Source organism: Rattus norvegicus, chromosome 8 (genome assembly GCF_021556685.1).
Source record: "Rattus norvegicus strain SHRSP/BbbUtx chromosome 8, alternate assembly SHRSP_T2T, whole genome shotgun sequence".
Lineage (NCBI taxonomy): Eukaryota > Metazoa > Chordata > Mammalia > Rodentia > Muridae > Rattus > Rattus norvegicus.
Genome location: NC_141541.1, coordinates 128,895,429 through 128,918,506, shown reverse-complemented (window position 1 = coordinate 128,918,506; position 23,078 = coordinate 128,895,429). Strand labels below are relative to the sequence as shown.

The window sequence follows — 23,078 nt, the reverse complement described above, 5'->3', positions numbered from 1 at the left end:
GAGAGGGGGGCTCTTTCCTTTCTTGGCTACCTTCTGTGTGCTCCATGATGAGGGTAGCAACCTGGGGTTTGCATTTACTGATTCTCTTACATTCCCTGGGGCCAATGGTGGGGCCCGTCCCTATCCACTGGCTTGGATTGGAATGGAGGACAGGTTGCTGTTGGCATTAGAGAGTACTTGGCAAGCTTTTGTGACGTTTTTGTATGCCACAATGATTGGCCCTTTCTTCTCTGTGCTCCCAGAACACGTCCTACTCCATGCCCACCTCTACGCCTTCCTCTCGGCAGACGGAATGCTTCTGAGCCGAGGAGTCCTATTTACCCTTTTCTGCACTCCCAGCCCTGAAAGACAGAAGCTGAATGAAGAGAGATCCGGACTCGTCACACCTGTCACGGGCGAGCTGCACACCGAGGTGACCGAGGCCTGTGTGCAAAACTGGGGTTGACACCGACCTGTGCAGCTCAACAAAATTAAAGCCGCTGAATTAGATACGGCGGGAGTCAAGGCAGATTGAAAACCACCGATTTTCAGAGTATGAAGTCACGGACTGAGTTGCAGAGTCAGCAGAGACTCGCTAATGAAGAACCACGGTTGAAGCCTTTTCAAAGAAGTAAGAACTGTTGTTCTGTGAAGTGTATGGCCTGCTCACCCTTTCTCTTGTGACAAAATGTCTGACGAGAAGCAACCTATGGGAGGAGGGTTTATCTTTGCTCACGGTCTGAGAGAACACAGCCCATCGGGTCAGGACGGCTTGCTGGTAGGCTACATCCTCCTCTCCTTTCATCTTGGTGGGACAGAAGCAGAGAGGAATGCTGGCATCCTGTTCTTTCTCTTTTATTCAACTGAGGCCCCCAGCCCACGCAATGGTCTGGCTGACATTCAGCATGGGTCTTCCGTCCTCAGTCAAACTCCTCTGGGACCACTCTCACAGAAAAACCCAGAAGTGTGTCTCTCAGGTGACTCCAAATCCAGTCAAGTTGACAATACAAGTTACCCATCATGAGGTCCCCCCCACACTTTGTCACCACCCAACATTACCAGAGGAAGAAATCATTTTAAAGTTTTAAGTAGGGGGCTGGGAAGATACCTCAGTGGTTAGGAATGCTTGCTGCTCTTCCAGAGGACAAGTTTGGTTCCCAGCACCCACCACCTCCTGTAACTTAAGCTCCAGGAGATCTGATGCTGTATTCTGACCACTCAAGCACTCACACAATAAGCAGCACATACTCACACAAACATACTCGAATAGGAATAAAATGTGAAACTTGTGAATTTTGTACGTCACCCCACACGCCGAGCCGGAAAGAGAAGGACTCAGAACAGCAAAAGTTAACTTGTCCATGGTTGGGGAAGAGGGCGAAGGACAGGATCCAGAAACTTGCCAATCAGATCCCCATTTCACACAACTTGTCATTTAAACAAAAAAAAAAATCCATTAGTACTAACAATACGAAACTCCTTGCATTTTAAAACCAGTAACACAGCAAAGCACATGCAGTGTTAATTAGACACGATAGTAATTAGCATTTCTATAATGGTGTCTCCGGAGAAGAGGTGCTAACGAATACAAGAGGGTAAGGAGAGCTCATCCCCTGAATTAATTGTTGCTCTGGGCTTCATCCTGCCAGCAGAGTGTGAGATGCATCCACACAGAAACATCAGAACCAACCTAAAAATGCCAGGACGTCATCACACAACGTGAGAGGCCCATATCTACTTATTCAAAATGATGTGCAGTTATTGCTATGCCCCAGGAGGGCGGCCTTGGGTCTTAGTGCCTGGCACATAGACATTGTCGATACAAGGGCAGGTATTGAACAAGGAAGTGGGTACATTGTTTAGTGAACAGAGGTTGAGAATACATAAAACAGAATTCTACTTCTTGTCTAAAAGGTGACATATTGAGTTCAGGTATATTTATTTTCATATCTGTATAAACAAAAAAATATCCGGGTGTGTCTGTGCCACGCCTCACCCTGATTCCTGCTGATGAAAGGACAGAGAAAACAGACAGGGGATTTCCACTCCAGAAAAAAGCAACTCACGTTCCAGAAGGACAGCAGCTTGAAGTACAGATAATACAGTCAATACGTGGGCCTTCACACCAGCAGGAATGGACTCCTGGAAGATAATTAACTTACCTATTCATTTAAAAGATGAGATGATTCTACGGCTAAAAGCGTCTGCTCCCAGCCTGACAACCTGTGTTTAATCCCTGGGACCTGTTCAGTAGGAGAGAAGAGACTCTAGCTAGGCTGCTGTCTTCTGACTTCCATATGTGTGCTACGACACGTGTGCCCACAAACACATGAATAGACATACACAACATATATATACAACATATAGCTTTTTAAGTAAAAGAATACATGAAACCTTCAAGTGGGTCCTGGCTGATTTTTGCTGTCATTTGTCTGTGACAAGTTCTCCTGTATCCCAGGCAGACTATACAAGCTCACTACATGGCTGAGGATGACCTAGAGCTCCTCATCCTCCTGCCTCCACCTCTCCAGTGTGGAGGTGACAGGTAGGTACTGCCCTACCCAGAGTTCTGACCGTTACTCTTTTTTTTTCCTGCATTTTTTCGAGATATCAACAATGCAGATGTACTACTTTGTCATACATATTCACACCCACGCTTACTTTAAAAGACCTGTTATGGTATAGGGAAACTTTGTTAGCTCTGAGAAGCTTCTTCGTTATGGAGGTATTTTCTCTATATCAGCTACTTAAAGGAAATCCCCTGGACTAACTGCCAATAAGGTAAGAAAGGTGGTTCTGGTAACAGGTGGTCTCACCAAGCAGTCCAGTCCTTTGTCACCGATGCTCATGGTACCCAGACCACAGGGGAACGCATCTCTCTAATAATCTCTTCTGAGGTCAGTCACGGTATCCTCTCTTCATCTGTGGAACTCATATGCCAAGGCTCAGCCTGTGTGTGCAGCCGTCCCCCAGCTCCACAGTTCCCTGTCACTAGGGTCTCTGCTTCAGACTGAGGATGCATTAACACCCAACCTCAAGCCAGTTTTGAGCAAATAAACAAGCACTCCATGGTGGGCATACATTTGAAGAAACCCCAGTGCATATCCCAGAGTGCCTTGGGAGAAGACCAATGGCATGTTCAACTATCAAGAATGCTGTTCATGCCAGGCAGGAAGCCTCTCTGGACAGCTTTCCAGGCAAGAGATGAGACAGACGGACAGACGGAAAGAGAGAGAAGACAAAGGGGCACGCCATGTGTTAGAATCTGAACATATCAGGCAACATGTCGGGAGTGTCACCAGGGACCTTTAAAACAATATTTATCCCATTTTATTTGAGTAGATATATCACCTGCATTCATGTGTGTGTACCATGCACATGCAGGGTGCCCACAGAGGTCAGAAGAGAGCACCAGATCCCCTGAAACTGGAGTTACAGAACTGCGATTGTGATGTGTGTGCTGGGAGCCAAACTCAGATTCTCTGCACTGGCAGAAAGTGTCCTCTGTGGGCTCCTGTCCCCAGGCGGTGGAGCTGCTCAGGGAGAAAAGGGCTTATTTTGTCTTATGCCTCCATTGCTGGACGTCACAGCAGGGAAATCAGGAGTCCAAGAAGAAACCATAAAGGAACTCTGTTTACTGGCTTGTTCTCCAAGGCTTGCGCAAATACCTTTTTCATATGCTGAGGCCAGCAGCCTAGAGTAGTTACCGCCCACAGTGGGCTGAACCCTCCTACATCAATTAACAACTTAGAAAACGCCTCACACATAAGCCCACAGGACAATCCAACAGAGGCAATCCTCCAGTTGAGGTTCCCTTTTCCAAAGAGACTCAGTTGTCAACTGAAGCTAACTATGGCATCATAAATTAACAGGGTCCCTTTTGACAGATAAATCAATCTTTCTTTAACAAGCCAAAGGGCATTTTATCCTAATGAGGCTAAATCCCTGAGTAGCAAGAATAAGTCATTAGAGACAAGACCTTCTAACCTTCACGGCACCTCACTCCCAAAGGCCAGGGGTCATTTCTGCATTGTTTGGGGGAAAGCAGGGTGACTTAAGAGCACTGTAGCTGACAGTTTTGTCTTCTGTAAGCAGAGAGCACAGAAGTATTCTCATCAAAGATTGAATCGGCAGCAGACAGGCAGGAAGCTCGAACGCAGATCTGGGTTCAGGGACTGGTGGCGGCTCAGCCATGAAGAGCACTAGGTGTTCTTCCAGAGGATCCAGGTTCAATTCTGAGCACCCACATGGTAGCTCTCAACCATCTGTAACTCCCGTCCCAAGGCATTTGATGCCTTCTTCTGGTATCCAAGGGCATCAGGCACAAATGTGCACAGACCCACACATGCAGGCAAAATACCCCGACATATTAAATGGATATTTTAAAAATCCCGGTACCCGAGCGGCGGCCCGTAGGTCAGTCAGCCTTTCCCTGAGCTGTTCTAAATGCTTCAGTTACTGAGTCTTGGAACTTGATAGTGTGCTTCCCGCAGAGCAGGGCTGTACGCAGATTAAACCTTTATGGAATGAGACTTTACTATGGGACAGCCTTCAAATATATACATGCATATATGTACATAATTATACTGTTTATACATATTATGCATACATGATTTCACTAGCAAGAAGTCCTGAGCATGGCTAAAGGCTCAGGCTCGGGGGATCAAGGCCTTGCTCCACAAGGGTGGGGACCTTAATTTGGATCCCTATCACACCTTAAAGCCAGGCATGGTGCATGCTTATGGCCCTAGTGTTCGGGACGAGAGGACCTAGATGGCCAGGGAGGTTCCAGGGATTCTCCTGTTTCCGTCTGATATCTCACTGTAGTGGAATTTCAGGGGAGTGCCACCGAATCCCACTTCTGGAGTTTCTGGAGATCTGAACACTGGAGCCAACATTTCCCTCGCTGAGCATCTCCCTAGACACCCGGTACAGTTTTCATCGTATCTGCTGCCCCCCTCGGTTACATAAAACTCTGGTATTTATAAATACGACGAAGATAGATATGTTTGTCATTCCTAATTCTGTTTGATGGTTTTCCCCCGTTTATTCTTGATTGAACTTGTCACAGCTTCTTTTATTTTGTGTCCCTCCGATAAAAGAAATAGGAGAGGAGTCGGGGGCATAACTTCCCAGTCGGGTGCTTGCTGAGTGGTTTGCACAAAGCCCCAGACTCCGTCCCAGCACCTCACGAACGGCGGTAGGAGAGTAAGAAAAATACATTTACATGGATCTTGGTTCTGTGTCATCCACGACTTCTTGATATCCGTTTTATTTATTGCTGGGATTCTTTTGAGGATCCTTTTTAGAATTTTCATTTGAAAGCTCGGTTCACTTAAAAAAAAACACAAACCCTAATCAACATGTTAAAAGGATGTCACTCATTTATGATCAGTCCATAGACCTGCCTCCTTGGAGCAGCGGGCAGAGTGGCTGTCTCACAGTGAGTCCGTAAGTCCAGTTTGATTTTATTTCCTTGTTAATTGGGAGATTTTGGAAGTACCATTTCTATCCCGAATGAATGAGCAGTTCTAGGCAGCAGCAAATTTTATTTCACCATCATTTTCTCCCCATGAGGTTTTCCTTTCATCAGGTTTGAAATCTAAAATTCGCCCCCTCCCTCTTCCCCTCTCCCTTCAGCTGTTTAGTAGAAACACCTCTTTTTAAGTTGGATGCAGAGGTCTTTATATAACGGTTAATTAATCAAGCTCCAAGACCGTGATCCGAATGCTTCTAGATCTTACGGTCTGCATCTAACACCGGGTGGAGATAAGTTAATCTTTGTGTTAAAAGCTATTGCCGTAAAGCAAAGTATCTTCAAAGCCCAGGGCTTACAACAGCTGCCTTATCTGTGGTCAACAAGGGTTGTGTTGATCTGGGAAGAGCTTGGCTGAGGGCAAGTGGTGGCCAGGATGCTGGTGGTCCTGTTTCTAGTTATAGGTCTGAAGATCAACTGAGATGACTGGTTGACTCTGGACCCTGAGAGGTTTGGAGTTCAAGGGAGACACTGAGGCACATTGTCCAACTGGGTTAAGAGAGTTATTGGAAGAGTTTTTAACACTGTGGACAGACAGACAGACAGCAATATCCTGGGGGTTCTGATGAGAGTTCATTCAGGCCCACATGCAGTGTAGGGTTCTTCCTACAGGTCTCAGAGGCAGTGAGGAGGAGGAGCACACCTGGGGAGGTGTACCCACTATAAGGAGGAGGTGTGAACTTCCACGGACCTCTGATGTCCTGGCATAAGGTCTGGCAGCCTGAGATCTGTGAACTTTTCTTGGGGATGCAAGAGTAGCGTCCGTCATTCTGCTGAGATTTGAGCACCTGGGAGTCTCTTAGGAGTGAGAGGTTCCCAGGTGGGTTCTGTCTTCTCAGGGAGTTTACAGAACAGATCACACAGTAGGACTACAGCTCACATTGTGATGTTCTCATCTCCCTCTAGCTTCTGCTTTTGCCAATCAGATCTTACCTTGAAACAGTTCCCAGTCTTTCTCGTCCGTGTCATCCGGCTCCTTCTCAATTATTTGAGAAATCTGATCTCATTTTCAAAGGAGGGCAGAACAAGTGCAGGGGAAGTGACCAACTGAAGCAATCCAGTAGGGTACTCAAGTTCGGGGTCCCACACAAGTGAGAGACCCTGCGGACACAGCAGGTCTAGAAGTCACGGTAGGGATGAGGCCAATCTACAGAGAAAGCCCAGGAGAATCCAGGTCAGAGCTGTCTGCTGAGTGGGCTGGAAGGCAGGGAGAGAGAGGCCACAGGGAGAGGACAGACAGGAGAGTGGGGACAGACGTGTCCTGCCTGGCACGTGTCCTGCTCTGGTCTAGCAGTGATGGGTCACATAGATCAGACCTCAGGGGAGAGGGCTCAGCAGAGGTGAGTGGGTACCAGCTCCCACAGATGGTTCTTGGGGACTTGAGAGAGAGGCGGGGAGAGGAGGCTGTAGACACCAGAGAGGGAGAAAGGGTGAGGGTTTACTAGGGCAAAGATCTCACTGGTTCTGTTCAGTCGAGGGAGAGAGGGCCCTTCCAATGGGGAAATGGGAACCAGACTCAGGGGAGCTGCTGGTGTAGGGTCACACGCCTGCTCACGAGGGCACACATGCTGGCACCAGGCCCCTTGTATTCTAATGCACATACACTGAAGATGAAATCATGGTGTCAGGTAGAGATGGCCTGGGAGCCAAGGGGAGGTGCTGGGGAAAGCCTTGGGAGGACTTCAGCAGTGAGCACAGCAGAGACACAGCCAGAGAGAGACACCTGAGTCTCAGGAGTCCCTTTATTTCCAGTATCTAAAGTAGCAAATAGCTCTCAGGCTGCTTGCCCCAGAAACTGGGGCATGGTGCTCACCAAAATAGCGTAGGCCTGGAGGAGCATGAGCAGGAGGGTGCAGCAGCCTCTTAGTCACAGGTCCCGGCCTGAAATATTTCTCTCTAGGGATAAAAACTTATATAATAAACAAGAAATCAGAGCACAGTTCTGGAAGTGGGAAAAGAATGCAAAAGAAGTTCTTTCTCTTGTCTATAGTTTTGGTTTGGTTTGGTTGTTTTGTTTCATTTTTTTTCCAGACAGGATTTCTCTGTGTAGCCCAGGCTGTCCTAGAATCTATAGACCAGGCTAGCCCCAAACTCACAGAGATCCACTTGCTTCTGCCTCCTGAGTGCTGGGATGAAAAGCATGTACCAACTTGTCTATAGTTTTTTAACTTTGTATTTTGGAATAGTTACAGGTTCATAAGAATGCTAATAAATAAAACTCTTAAATTAGACATTTTCCCACCACCAGGAGAGGAAAAAAAAATATTGCTGGGTCAAGAGACTGAGATCAGTGTGGAGAAAAAGGGATAGTATTAAGTTAGGTAACAAGAAGCCAGAAGTATAAGTTGTAGCATCCTATGGAACTATGGGGGCTATATTTCATAGTAACCTATATTTTATGAATAACTAGAAGACAGAAACTTGAAAGCAATAACAAAAAGGATAAAGTGGTTTACAAATGGGAATTATTTGCTTCATGTAACATTTTGTCAGAATGTATTTTTCTCATCTTCAGGTAAATTGAAAGTATCATATCTGTTTATTAGATTAATAAGTAAGTTAGAATTTTGTTTGGCAGTTAAGTTCACTCAAAAATGAATTAAAATTGTGAAATCTCTTTTTGGAAAAAGTCAAGTCCCCTGATCCAAGCATCGTACATGTGCGTTTAATCATCATACCAACAAGTAAGTGTAATGTTTATACTGCTTAAAACTTTTCAACTTAAAATGTGGTGATGGAAACATTAATTATCTGGATTTGATTGTTATATGTACTAAACAGTTATCAAAGGATTATACTATATCCATGCAGTTGCATCATTAAAGAGAAATTACTGAAGAGAAAACAATGGAACTTCTCATAAGATTTTAGGCAAGAAGGTAACATCCATGAGGCATAGCTCTGAACCCTAGGTGGAAAATGGCTATCTGCTGTACATTTCTTTCTAGATTATGGTTTTGTTGTGTACACCACCAATCACTCTTGCTGGGGCAGATGCATTGCTTAGATGAAATGTGTTAATTAAACAGTTAATTGTGGTGTTTGATCAGCACACATTTTTACTGGTTGAAAATGTGTCCGAATCTTATTTTCAGGGCACTATCACATTGTCCCAATGGGCTTTTTTTTTTTTGTCATGGAATATATATGTATACATACAGGCACATCCATACACATGGATCATTTCAACTATTTTAATTGCATCAAATAAATCAAGAGCCAAGGAAGACAAGTAAGAAAATCCTCCATTGATTGAGATGAATTTTCTCACCATTCAAGGGGTGAGAGTTTGAAGTAATTGGCTTGAGTAAAAACACAAAACAAATAATTAATCTATGGTAAAACAAAATAATTTCCTGGAGGTGTGGGATGGAGTTGGAATGGGTTCAAAGAACTTTCTAGCAATGATGAGTATGTTTTATCTCTTGAGGTGGACATGTATTGTATGGTTGTCTGTACTGATCAAAACTCACTAAAGTGCAACACAAAAGTAAGAGCATTTCATTGAGTGGAATTACATCCCAACTTAAAACTTCAGAAGTCTTAAAATAAATCTACTTTCTAGTCTTAAAAAAAATGTTGCTGGGTTTGTGGCTCAGGAGGCTGAGAAAGCAGGATTGCTGTGAGTTCAAGACCAGCCTGCTCCACAAAGTGAGGCTTTATCTCAAAAAAAGGGGGGGGGGCTGGGAAGATGGACCATGAAGTAAAGTGCTTGCTGAACAGAAAAAGATCTGAGATTGATCCCCTAAAGTCACATTTAAAGTGTAATAATAAGCTGGTTGCAGCGGGGCACACCTGTAACCCCAATGCAGCCAAGGATCCCTGGGGCAGTCTGAGTAGCTGGGGGCTGTGCCTTCATGACTGCATGTCCATGTGCACTTTGACCTGGTCCTTCCAGATGTGGGAGAAATACACATTTGCTCAAGTGGAGAGCCATCCAGTGACAGGGAGATGTCACGCTGCTAAACAGAATTCCACTGAATTACAAAACAAAGTGGATAAACGACGTGTACGTGTGTGTGCGCATGCGTGCATGCGTGCATGTGCATGTGCGTGTGCGTGTGCGTGTGCATGTGTGTTCCCCCAAACCACAAATAACCAAGAGTGGTCAGGCTGAGAAAGCATACCGCGGCGTATGCTGTGGCATCATTACTAAACATCAAAACAGACCCAGAGCGAGAGATGCCTGTTTATAGCTGCACCCAAGTTGAAGGAAAGAAAGGGGTCACAGGCCATGGGATAATAGGCAGCGTGGGATTTGACTTTGCAGTGAGACTAGATTCCATGTCATTTGTGTGTTAACTTTCCATGACTGTAAGAAAACGCTGAACCGGTCAGCTTGTAAAGACAAAAGATAACTTTTGTCTATGCATTCTGACATTTCAGACTAACAGGTGGGCCCTCCCTCTTGCTTTGGGTCTGAGGCTAAGCAGCACACCTCAGGAGAGGCTGAGAGGGGTTCATACCACAAGTGAAAGGAAGACCAACCCGGTCCAGCAATCCACCTTGAAAGTAGGTCTGACCCAGAGACTTAAGGATCTCTCATTAGGTTCCGCCTCTTGCAGGCTCCGCCTCTCAAGGCTCCGCCTCCCACAGGCTCCGCCTCCTGATTCTTTCAACCTGGGGACCCCAAGATCCAAAGTCTAGCAATTCTGTGTGTGAAGTGCTTTTAGAGAATGACTGAGAATTTAGTCTTGTCTTTCTGAGATGGTGGCTCATTAAATGTGGAGCTTGCTGATTGGCTGTATGAGCTGGCCAATCAGCTCTTGGATCTGCCTCCCGTGCTACCAACATGCCTGGCTTTTATGGATGCTGGGGGATCCCAGGTCAGGCAGAGCGTTTGCAGTCAGACGCTCTCCTCTCTCTCTCTCTCTCTCTCTCTCTCTCTCTCTCTCTCTCTCTCTCTCTCTCTCTCTCTCTCTCTCTGATTGGTCATTGAGATTTAAATTTCCTCATCTGGATTTTTTTTGTTGAGAACTCAGCTTCCTCTTTCCCGTACTCTCAGATGACTAGCAGTTCTAAGCCTACCATGGGATACATTTCTCACTGCCCCACGATGCAAAGCATCTGACCCGGGAATGAGAGAGGCTACAGAATGGGAGCCACAGGGACTGAGGGGCTGGTGGACCTATGCTGGCATAGATGGACAGCCACTTATGGCAACAGTATGATTCACACAATGTCTTGTAACCTTCACCAATGCTCCCCACCCACCTCGAAGGAACATGTCTTCTTCAGCTCTATGTCTTCTTCAGCTCTCTTTATCTTTTGCAAAATATCTCTTGACCCAACTTGGAACTCTGCAGAAAGGGGAAATTTTAGGTAGGCTGATGAAATAGGGTTTGAAATGAGGGAAGATATGGTCTATCTTAGGCATCGACATCGGTGGTAGCTGTGTGTGTGTCAGAAGTCAACCTCAGCTGTCATTCCTTGGGTACTATGTGGTGGGGGGGGGGGGACGACAGCGCCTCCCACTGGCCTGAAGCTCACAAATTTGGCTAAGCTATCTGACAGCAAGCCCCAGGGATCTACCCATATCTACCTCTCCAGTTCTGGGATTGCCAATAGGCGCCACCACACCTGGCTTTTTAAAACTGAGAATTGTATCCATGTCCTTGTGCACTGAGTCACAGGCACTGAGGGGCTGGATTGACATATGCTGACGTAGATAGACAGTAAGCTCTTTATCACCTTTGACTGAGTCCTCTCCTCAGCTGCCACATCCACCCCACCTTCCTTTAGATATTTAATTTCAGGCAAGAGGGATGGCTCAGCAGTCAAGAGTGCTTATGGCTTTCCCAGAGGACCCACATTTTGGTTTCCAGCACCCACGTTGGGAAGCTCACACAGCTATCAGGAACTGCAACTCCACATGCTTCTGAGGGCCTCTTCAGGGCACCTGCACTCATATAAGCTGACACATACACACAATCAAAGATAAATAAGTCTCTAAAATTAACTAATTAAAGTGTTTACTTTTTAGTTCCAGTCCTGGCCGTCACCTGCACAGTTGCCCCTCTGCCCACTGCCTGCCCTCTTCCACAGGTCATTGTCACCCAGAGTCAAGTTTACATTGGTCTTCATTTTTGCTCTTAAACCATCTGTGCTCTGACAAATGCTGGCGTTTTGTGTGTATTGTGCATGTTGAACATTTCAGTGTCCCAACGTCCTCTGTGTACTGTGTCGGCTTGTCCTGCTCCCCAGACCTGCAGCAGTCTCTGTTCATCTTGCCATCTTTGTAGTCCAAATTCTCCAGAAGGTGCTGGCACCACCCAGGCATAGCCTCCTCAGGAGCCTCCTCCCCTTAGAAATGTGGTGTCTTTTTCTCCATGTCTTTTCTCTTGTTTAAGCAAAGGTCCTCTCAAAGCACACGTGTTGTCTCTGTTGTTGGATGTGTTTGTGCACAAGCGCCTGTGCCTGTATGTGGGTACGTGTATGTGTGTGTGTGTGTGTGTGTGTGTGTGTGTGTGTGTGTGCATGTGGGGGAGGGGTACACCTACTCCTACCCTCTATGGAGGCCAGAGGCCTCAATTGTTCTCCATCTCAGGTGTGTGCATGTGTGTGTGTGCATCCAGAGGTCGCATTGGTTGTCTTCCTCAATCTCTCTCTACCTCATGTTGTATATAACATACAAGGTCTTCCCACCACACACACTCACAGTTCTGGAGTTGCAAACATGCATGGGAGCAAGACTGGTTTGTATGTAGGTGCTGAGGATTTGAACTCCGGGTCAATCCAGCTGGAATGGCTGTTCGGTAAGACCCCAGGAATGTTCTTGATCCACCCCCTAGCCCTGGGATTACAGCATGTGCCGAGAGAGAGAGAGAGAGAGAGAGAGAGAGAGAGAGAGAGAGAGAGAGAGAGAGAGATTCTGCATGTGTATGTGTGAGTTTGTGTGTCTGTGTTTGCTTATGTATCTCTCTGTCTCTGTGTATGAGAGTCTGTGTCTCTCTCTGTGTATCTGTGTTTGAGAGCCTGTATGTCTGTTACTGTGTGTCTGTGTGTCTGTCTGTGTCTGTGTGCCTGTGTGTCTGTGTCTGCGTGTGTCTCTGTGTGAGTCTGTGTGTGTCTATGTCTGTGTCTGTGTGCTTGTGTGTGTGTTTATGTGTGAATCTGTGTGTCTGTGTATGCCTGTGTGTCTGTGTGTCTGTGTGTCTGTGTCTCTGTGTCTGTGTACATGTTGAGGATCTGAATTCACTTTATCACCTGAGGCATCTCCCCAGACCCTGGTATTACATATCTTAAATCTCTCTTCATCAGGAACCCTCTAGTCCTCTTTATTCTGTTATTACATTGCCCCAAAAGGACCCAATGGGGTGTCCTTCAGGACTGCCCGTCTTCCGAGACTAAAATTTCACTCTGAATGTAGGTGAAAATCTCAGCAAGAGCCTACTATTAACATCAGTATCACAAATAGCTCGGTCAGGAAGGACACAAAGTCTAGTTGTCAGTGATGGCCGAAGCCCAGAATGGAAGCTGGTTTTAAAAATCACTTTATAGGGGTTGGGGATTTGGCTCAGTGGTAGAGCGCTTACCTAGGAAGCGCAAGGTCCTGGGTTCGGTCCCCAGCCCCGGAAAAAGGAAAAAAAAAAAAAAAGAAAAAAAAATCACTTTATAAAGCAGATAAGGCAGAGGAGGAAGATGTGAACATATATATTGGTGTTCTGTTATCTAAACTCCAGGAATTACACCTTAAGGCAACAACGAACTCATTGATGGATATATCAGTCCCTCACTCAAACGTCCAACCATAACGATGTTTATGCTATCCGCTCTGTTTAATAAGCAACTGATTGGCTCTCAACGTATGTGAAACCCTGAGTTCAGTCCAGGGAACAACAGAGCTGCACGATATTTGCCTCTCAGCAAGGGAAAGCCGCTCTGCTGCCCACTTCCCATCATTAACGATCTCCGTGTGCGTCTTCCCCGGCATCCATCCCTTTGCCCATGAAGACGCACTCATAAATGTATTTCCAATTCATTTGACATTAGCTTCTGATAGATACCATTGCCATGTGGCCTTAGGAAAGATAAGCAAAGTGGGCAACCCGTATTGATCCCTGTAGCCCTGAAGCGAGGAAGAGCCCCAAGACATGGGAGACGGTGTTTGCTCAATGACAGAATGATAGCCATCACGTTTTATTGCCTGAGAGAGGATTTAGCAGCGTGGGGCATGATTTATTTGAACACTGGTATCAGCGAAGTCGTCTTGCAATAGAAATAGAGATTATGGCTGTGGAAGGTCACATCCGTCCAGATGTCACTCCCAGACTACTGTTGAACAAGGAAAAGGTGTGTGACACAGATCTGTCAGTCACTGCCACTCCCTAGGGTGTGACACAGATATGTCAATCACTGCTGGTCCCTCTCAGCATGGACACCCCTGAAATCTCCAGACAGACCTTCTTCACCACTGACCCTGACTTGGAGGACAGTTTGGGGTGTTTGTAGATCATTGCTCTGCCTTTAGATTAAACCACTGCTAATTCAAACCACAGTGCTAAGACTTTAGCTTCAGTCTTTAAGGGGATGCCTTCAGAGGTGATCCCATCATCTCTGCCACTCATTTGTTTCACTGTTTAAAGCATTTTAATAGGGACATTGCCATTTAAAAAACATCCGCAAATGCCACTGAAACTTAGTCTCCTTTTTCTATTGTCTCCCAGATCGGTGTCCAGGATGGATCCCTGTCCAATCTCTTCCCCCCCTCACTCCGCCTCGACCTCCATAACACATCAGCTCTTGTCAGCTAGCATTGTTCATCTCAGTTCTCCAGGGGAACACAGGCTCACTCCTCATGGAGACAAGGAGAGAGGTGTGTAGGAAGTCAGAGCTGGGCTAGGACCCCCGCAGCCGAGCTCAGAGCACAGACAGTCTTCTCCCGCCCACAGAGCCCCACCCGCCCTCTCTTGAGAGGCAGCCTCTCATGCAGTCGCCATTTGTAACACAGTAACATTCTCACTAGCGAACCAGGAAAAGAAAGCCTACAGTGAGAGGGGTGCGCTTTTCAGTGGTGCTGGAAAGAGAAGAGGAGGTCCAGCAGGAGAGTTCATGAAAAGACTGCCGGTGATCCTCATGATGGCGATGTCTTCAATGGCGCACACAAATACCATCGGAGATGGCCAAATGGAGCATTTTAGATACGAGCAATTTACTGCACTTTAAACCTTGATGAAGTGGTTTTTGAGAATGACGAACTCTTAATTCAACTTCTGTCAGGTCTGGCTTGGTCTCAGAACCTACCGAGGAGGTTTCCTCACACAGTTGTTGCTCTGTAACTCCGTTCCCTGTGGTCTTGAGCCTCTACACAGAAGTGGGGTTCCTTCTGCTATGTGTGGGTCGCACCGTGACCTTGGTGAGGCTCAGGACAATGGACATTCCTCAGGTGAGAGTTCCAATGAGAGCATTCAACTTACTGTGTTGGACCGTCAACCTACCCAGAGCTCTCCAAGGCCGTGACTAAGTCTTGTTCAATCATTAATTGAGGTGAATTGGGGTTACCAAGTGTTCCCTTCCTGGCAGAACCTCAGCTGTGTTTTAAAGGGAAGCACTCTCAGCCCAAATCAACCTCCATTAATCATCTTCCTGCACCCTCTTCCACAGGTACTGGTGAAGAGAGCTGAGACACAGGACGCCATAGCTTCCAGAACCTTCCAGAGCAAGGGCTCAGATTACATTTAGCTCCAGTAGATGACGGTGAATATGTGTGTTTGCATCTGTAGTGCTTTTCTGACCATGTGTTGAGTCCGGTTTTCATCAGGGCTACCCTGTCCACAGGAAGGGATTCCTCCGTTCACCAGCCTGTGTGAACAAGGCAGAGCAGAGAAGTGGGAATCTGGTCAAAGCAAGATGCACATTATTAGAACTGATTGACCACTGAGAATGTGGGTTTGCATTCAGGCACAGCTCCATCTGGGTTTTGAGGGATGCTGTCTCCCTCCCTGCCTCTTCCCACCCTCTGTGATGTCCACTCTCACTTTTTGTGACAGAGAGATGATTACAAAAATCTCTATTCCCCTCCCTCCCTTCAAGGTTAATATATGAAATCATAGCCAAGAATTCTGGTTGGCTCCCCTCTGGTTATGGGCTGATCTGCCAGCCAGATCTCTGCAACCAGGGGAATGGAATATTATGATTGGATAAACCCAAGCTCTGGTCCTCCCCGTGATGGAGCTGATCACTAAGGGGAAGTGGATGGGGTGGACACATTCTAGTCACACAGATAGCTTTTGCCAGATTGAACAGAATCTGCTAACAAAAGGAGACCGGGAATGGAGGTGAGTGTGAGATAGTTCAGTCAGTAAAGTGTGGAGACCTGAATTCAAGTTCCAGAACCCTTGTAAGAAAAAGGAAATAAAGCACCAGGCACCTGCTTATGACCCCAGACTGGGAAGGTAGATATGGGTGGTGCCTGGGCCTCTGGGTCCTGCCAGCCTCACCTACTTGATGAACTGTAAACCGGTGAGAGACCCTGCTTCATGTGTACCTGCACCCACGTGCACGCACACACACACACACACACACACACACACAAATGCACATGCACATACACATGTGCACACACACATGCACATGCACATACAATTTTAAAAAAGAAAAGAACAGAATACATGCTGGGAAGCTGCCCAGTCGGTCTCCATTAAAGAGAAGGCAAAGCAACTCCAACCAGCAAGGCTACTGTCTAAAGCAAAGGCGGCTTGACTGTCACAGGGAGGGAGGGTCACAGGGCTGGCCTTCCCTCTACTGGGTGGCTTTTACTCCTCTTCTGGAGGTCGCTTCCTGGCTTCTGGTTCACTATCATGTTTAGGCAGCAGAAGAAAAGGCCCAAAGGCTGCCCTCCCCATCAGCAGCAAAAACACCAGGCTGGCTTTTAATATATTCAAAGTAGACAGAAACTTGACCTTCACAGAGAAGAAAACGGCTCACTCAAAGTGGGAGGGGCATTGCCGAGTGGGAAGCCACCATCCTGTCCTTGACCTGGGAGCCGTGGGAAGGGATAATAGACTTCACGGTGGAAAGGGGCGCCTTCCTTGCCTTCCACCAGGGTCGAAGGGCTCTCTCCTCTGAAAGTCCACAGTCTGAGGTCCATGCACCTCCTTCCTTGTTCAGGGATATTTTGCCCAAGAGAAAGGACACTTTGGTTAGTCCACTGGGACTCAGAAGAAGGCCTGGCCATCCTTAAAGTCTGACGTTTAGCACTGAGTTTCACATCTCCCTGCTCAGTGGTCTCCCATGTTTTGCCAGCAAGGATCTGGGCAAGCATTTTAATTTCTTGGAGTCTCTTTTCCGAGGGGCAAATGGAGATAACCAGACTTGAAACTGTTAGGAAACACACCAGAAAATGACCTCGGACTTTATTCCTTGTCTAACAGAAAAGATCGGAGACGATCTTTCAGAACCCCCCTGTTAAGTTAAGTGTGGTTCTTAACAATACTCCATGCCAAGGAGAGCATATGAAGAACTGTTCCACTGAGGCTGTTCTCAAGGCCACACACAGTCGTATTCCATTTCTCCTCACTTTGGCTCATGCCCTGCCTGCTTCTTCATCAACAGCGTCATGGAGTTAATGAGCAAAGAGAAAGAGAGAGGACAGTGGTTGTGTGTGTTGGCTGATGAGATGGCTTAGTGCGCAGAAGCACTTTAGGAAATCCTACTTTTTCCCCCAGCACCCACAAGCTGAAGGAAAGAATGGAATACTGAACGTTGCCCTCTAACCTTCACATATGCCCCACTTCAAGAAATAAGCATAATAAAAAAAGAAAGCTGTTTTTAAAGAGCCCTGAGAGATGATGTAACAGTCAAGAGAGCGCGTAAGAGTGAGACTCTTAGTATCCACCAGGCTAGGAACTCACAGCTGCCTGTGACTCCAGATCCAGGAAATCGGTTGGCCCCTTCTGACTCCTCCAACATCCCACACGGGGGTCTATTACCACATGTGCACAGGAAGTAGACCTGGGAGTGTGTGACATGGTGTGTAATCCTGCCATGAAGGATTTGCTCTGAGCCCTACACTCTCTTAGAAGGCTGATTTTTATTTCTTACCCAGCGACTGGTGCCATGGCTTGGGTGGGTATTCAGTGTCTCCGAGCCCCCTTTCCTAGGGGACGAGAACACAGCCATTGTTCTGCTTTAGGAAGTAGAAAAGGACACCCACATGCTGGGGTGGTCCCCTCTGCCCTCTCTGAATCCTGATTCAGGTTGAGGTGTGAATTCTCCTCCTGGTTGCTGACTGGACTGAATTAGCAGCCTTAGGTCCCTCTGACTTTCCCCAGCCTATTTTGCCTTGGTACTTAGTGCCTCAGGCCAGACAGTCACCATAGTTTTCCACTATAAGTTGCTGATCTGCAAATGTGCAGACTCTGTGGATCTTTGGTGTTAGCTATATATTTTAAATTTCCTTTTTATATTTTACCTATCACTTTTCGGAGAAGAAAGAACTCAGTAAAGTAACATTTTATAAAAGAAAATAGAAACCTGATTTTCCTAAGAACTTATAGCTAAGAACCATAGTGAGACAGACAGGCAGGATCACAAAGTGGATGCTCCAGCTACAGCAACAGAATGCCCTTCCTTTCAAAAAGATTTGTTCATTCATTCATTCGTTTGTTTGAGTATGTGTAAACATATGTCTGTTTGTCTGTTTGTCTGTCAGTCTGTGTGTGCTACACACATGCAGGTGCCTATGAAGAGGCCAGAAGAGGGCATCATATCCAATGGGGCTCCAGACACTGGCCGTTGTGGGCTGTCAGACATGGGCACTGAACTCAGATCTTCTACAAGACCAACAGTATTCATAACTACTGAGCTATTTCTCCAGCCCAGACAATGGTCCCCTTTTTACTCTGGAGAATTTAGAGTTTCTTTTATGACTACCTAAACAAAGACAATCTCATCCTGTACCTATAAAATGAATCAATAGTCAGGGTAAGGGTTAATCAGGATTTGAATTGAAAGCAAAAGTATCTTTTTTGGGGGAACAACCTGTAACATTCATCCCTTTCATGAATGACACTGATTTCAAGTAACAATGACAATATTCACAAAGAGCTTCTAATGTACAAGTGGCAGCAAAGATGTAAAAGTGGTGCTACACACCACTGTCAGGGCCACAAGATACAAAGGGATACACAGCAAAGATGCAAGATACACACCACTGTCTGGGGCATAAGACACAAAAGGATCCACAGCACAGACCCTGCTCCGAGCTGGAGCAGAGCATCTGCTTTTAGAAACACAATACAGGAAAAGATAACCCAGAGGATAGGGGGCTGTTGGGGAAAGCTGTCTTCTGAGCTAACAGGCATCATCATGACTGCAGGACTATTCAATGATACAGATGTTTTGGGGGTCACTCAAACCCTTATAATTGAGAGAGAGAGAGACAGACAGACAGACAGACAGAGACAGACAGACAGAGGCAGAGACAGAGAGACAGAGACAGACAGAGACAGACAGACAGAGAGACAGAGAGAAACAGAGAAAGACAGAGGGAAAGAGACAGAGGGAGGGCAGCTACAGGTGTCTCCTCAGGCACCTTCCACCTTGCTTTGAGAAGTGTGTCTCTTACTTAGGCCCAGACCTTCTCCCTGTAGGCTGGGTTGTCTGGTCAGAGAGCTCTGGAGTTACCTGCTGCTGTCTCCCCAGCACAGAGACTGTAGGTCTATCCTGAGCCTTACATTTATGCTCGAGCTTGAACTCAGATCCTCATTCTCAAAAGGCAAGCCCTGAACCACACCCTTCACTTAATCCAGGGGATGGGCAGGTCCTCCACTTCAGTAGCCTGGCACTGTGGGTCGGGGCAATCCTGTGGTAACTAGTTGTGAAGCATAGCACAACCTCGCCTTCGATTTTTATGACCTGTAAAAATCACTTAGCTATTGTGGGCTGAGAAAATGTGGGGTTGTGGTCATGTCTGCAGTGATATGTATTCACATCACTAACGATGCCTCCAGGTTCTTACTGTGGTGTCTATTTCCATTCAAGCAGCGCCCAGCTGATGGAACTTCCAATGTGCTTCAATGTTCAGTAACAATGTATCCTTCATGAATGCCGATTAAACAGCACCTTGGGTTAACATGAACCGAGCTTGTATCCACAGGGGTATATCAATATGAACAGCCAGGGTGGCCCTGTGATGACTCAGCCTGGCTGTCAATCTGACTGCATCTGGAACCAACTAAAACACAAGCTGCTGGCACGTCTGCGAAGGTTCTCTTAATCATATTATTCAAAACAGGAAGACTCACCCCAAATCTGAGCCACACCTTCTGGGACACCCAGATCAGAGGACATGGAAGGAGGAATCTGCTTTCTGCCTGCTTGCCCTGACTCTTAATAGTTCATCTGTCTATTGCTGACATTTATTGATATTAGAAAGTTCTAGCTTTGGGATCCCAAGGTCTAAAGACTAAAGACCAGTAGCTCTTCAGGAATCTTCTAGGCCTTCAGCATCAGATTGGCACTGTGGACTGAACAACTACCTTTTTTTTTTTACCTTTCCAGTGTGAGACAGCCATTGTTGGATTATACAGACCATATCCTATAAGCCACTCCTATAAATCCCCTTCATACACACACACACACACACACACACACACACACACACACACACACAGAGTCACATATATACTTATCTATATGGTTGGATCAGTTTGTTCCTTTAAAGGACCTTGACTAATACACACCGCCAGCTGAAGAGACACCAGACTGAATAAGCAAGACCAAGACAAAGACAGTCATGGGCCAGCTAGCTTCCATCAACTGTGAAGTGTCACATTGTAGCACATGTTCTTGTTTCAAAAATGCTAAATGTGACATTTTTAAATGACAAAAATCTGATAAATGTGAGACACATACACTCCCATGCCATAAAATTGTATCCAGAGGAAATCGATTCTCACAAAAGGTCTTGTGATTGCTGTTCCCATCCTGACAACCTCAAGCACACTCCACAATGGGATCTCCATCAGTCGGCTACTTGACCTAGTTTTACAAACTGTGCTGTCCCCAAAGCCTGCTTCTCATAAATGGAGGTAATTAAAGTGTGGGCACTCTGAAGGACTCCCCTTCCACTCAGCACACACCCTGCTGGGGAGTCGAGAGCATCCTGGACCTGTGTCCTTTCCATCCGGGTGAGGTAACACAGGCCCACTGTCTCAGACTGACTGCTGGATTTGTCTGCACAGCCAGGATGAAGCTGATACCTAAACTCTCTTAGAAATAAGAACAAGGCCATCACCAGACTCTAGGCTGGGTCCTATGGGAGCCCCACTGCAGGGGACCATGATTTCATATCTCCTGACTCTGAGCCCTAAAAACATACACAAGTGATCCAGGCTCCTTAGCACTGGTCAAAGCTGAGGATGCAGGCTGGTCTGTATGTGGAGTGCTTGCCTAGTGTGCAGAAAGCCCAGCTTCAACCTTATAGAAACCAGGGATGGTCTTGCACATCTCCAATTCCAGCACTCAGGAGGTAGAGTCCAGAGAACAAACGTTCAAGGCCATCCTGTAATAGACTCCCAGACCTTAGCACATCTGTCGCCATTAGGGGCTCCATTCTGACCTTAGAACCCAGAACCTGCCAAAAAAACGGAAACAGAGACGTAACCCATCAAAGACCTGGTCTATAGCTCCAGGATCCAGGAAAACCTCTGGATGTGTTAACCTTGCCTTTTGGTTTCTGTAGCTTTGCTTCTTGATAACAGAAGTACACCAGACAGAATGTGGTTTGTTCACAAAAGAGAAAGGACGTGAGGCTTGGTCCTGCATGATTTGTGCAAGTTCTCTAAGCAGTTGCTGGCCAGCAATACAGACTTTCTACTTAAGAGTTTCTGTGTGCTCTCTTCCATGTCGAATTTGAAGCTAGCCTGGGTTTCATAAGATCCTGTTTATAAACAAACCAACCAACCTGGTTTTTAGTTTAATTTTTCTTATGTGCCACCAGCTAGGGCCAAGTATTTAACCACATTAGCCTATGAGGGAAGGACACTTCACATTCAGTTCAAGCCTAGCCTACAACATGGCCCCAAGGAGAAAGGGTGATTTTCACCATGGGGAAGGTGGAAGGGTATCAATTCTCCAAAGTAGAAATTTACAGGTTGGAGAGATGGCTCAGTGGTTAAGAGGTCATGAGTTCAAATCCCAGCAACCACATGGTGGCTCACAACCATCTGTAACGAGATCTGATGCCCTCTTCTGGTGTGTCTGAAAACAGTGACAGTATACTCGTCATATATAAAATGAATAGATAAAATCTTTTAAAAAAAAAGAAATTTACCTTTATGTACAATAGAAGGCTCCTCCCAGCAAAGAGCACACTGGGAGTCACAGGGTCACAGAAGTCAGGCCAACCTGTAGGGGAGAGCTGTGGTAGGGCACTCACAGGCTCAGAAACCTCTAGAGTCATGAATACAGGCCTGCGTGTGACCCCCATCTTCTCCCTCACAGTGTGGTGAGATTCGTTCTAAAGCCTGGAAGCAAATATCCATGGGTGGAAAAAGGACTGTAACTACGTCTCTGAAGCCAGCAGCACCTTCTCTCGGGTTCTTTAAGCCCATCTGTGTCCTCTCCAGGGAGGCAGACTGCCTGTGAATCCCAGGGCTCCGGCTGCAAACTCACCCACTCCTGGCTTCCGATCTTCTCGGCTGTAGCACAGCACATGCGTCTCCTTTCGCAGCCTGGCGCGAAACAGTAACGAAACTTGCCAAGAAGTAGCTACGCTCTCTCCTGCTCTTTACATCCATAATTTTGCTTTAAAATTATCATCATCTTATTATACAAAGGGTCGTCCCCCAGGGGCCTGGAATGGCCGGAGACTTTGGTGCTCTGGTGGACTTAAGGGGTTTGTGTAGTACCCCTCTCTCCCTTTGCCTTAGCTGAGTCAGAATGGAGAATGAACGACTGAGAGCCTCGAGATGCATTTTTAAACCGAGACCTTCCCAAGAGCCTCTGGGTTCTTCTCCATCCCCTGAGTATTGTTTTGACCTCAGACTTCATTCAGAGAAGGGCAGTACTTGGGGAAATAGCAGAATATGCAAATTCTGCCATCCTCAGGGCTTCATCCCATCCACTAAAGATTTATCTTGTCAATGAAAGACACAGCTCTTACCTTGTGAGTGGCTATTGCTTGGGAACAGGGACTCAGGTTGCCCTAACTCTCTCAGCATGAGACTCTGGAAACATCCATTATTTCAAAGTTAAACAGCCAAAGGGAGAGGCCCAGGTGCCCCTTTAGAGGACTGTGATTCCTGGCAGCAGGCAGTGAAGCTCTCCAGGACCCTGTCCCCCTCCTCAGTCTTTGGAGCTGCTTGACAAACTAAGGCAGGGACCAAATCTATAAAACGGAGATTCATAATCAAAGGCTGAGTTTCTCCTTTTCCTCTTGACTCCAAGCTCCAAACTCTTACATAAGAAACACAATCTGGCAGACAAAAATCATCTTCTCACTCCTCTGCAAGTCCCTGGCAGCCCTGGGCACCACAGCCAGAAGTTCCTCACCCATCTGGAGCCATAATGCTGCCAGCCATCCCCACAGAAGCTGGTAAACTCCTTCCTTCACCCGTGT

The 23,078-nt window shown here is 46.5% G+C and overlaps 1 long non-coding RNA gene across 1 annotated transcript; it reads right to left on the bottom strand.

The window, feature by feature from the left end:
- Positions 1-13,621: 13,621 nt before the first annotated feature.
- LOC148004390 (uncharacterized) lies at positions 13,622-22,112 on the bottom strand. Its single transcript, XR_015627437.1, has 2 exons — positions 21,792-22,112; positions 13,622-15,316 (listed from the first exon to the last, which is right to left on the bottom strand). It is a non-coding gene; the product is annotated as an uncharacterized LOC148004390 (long non-coding RNA).
- Positions 22,113-23,078: the final 966 nt, after the last annotated feature.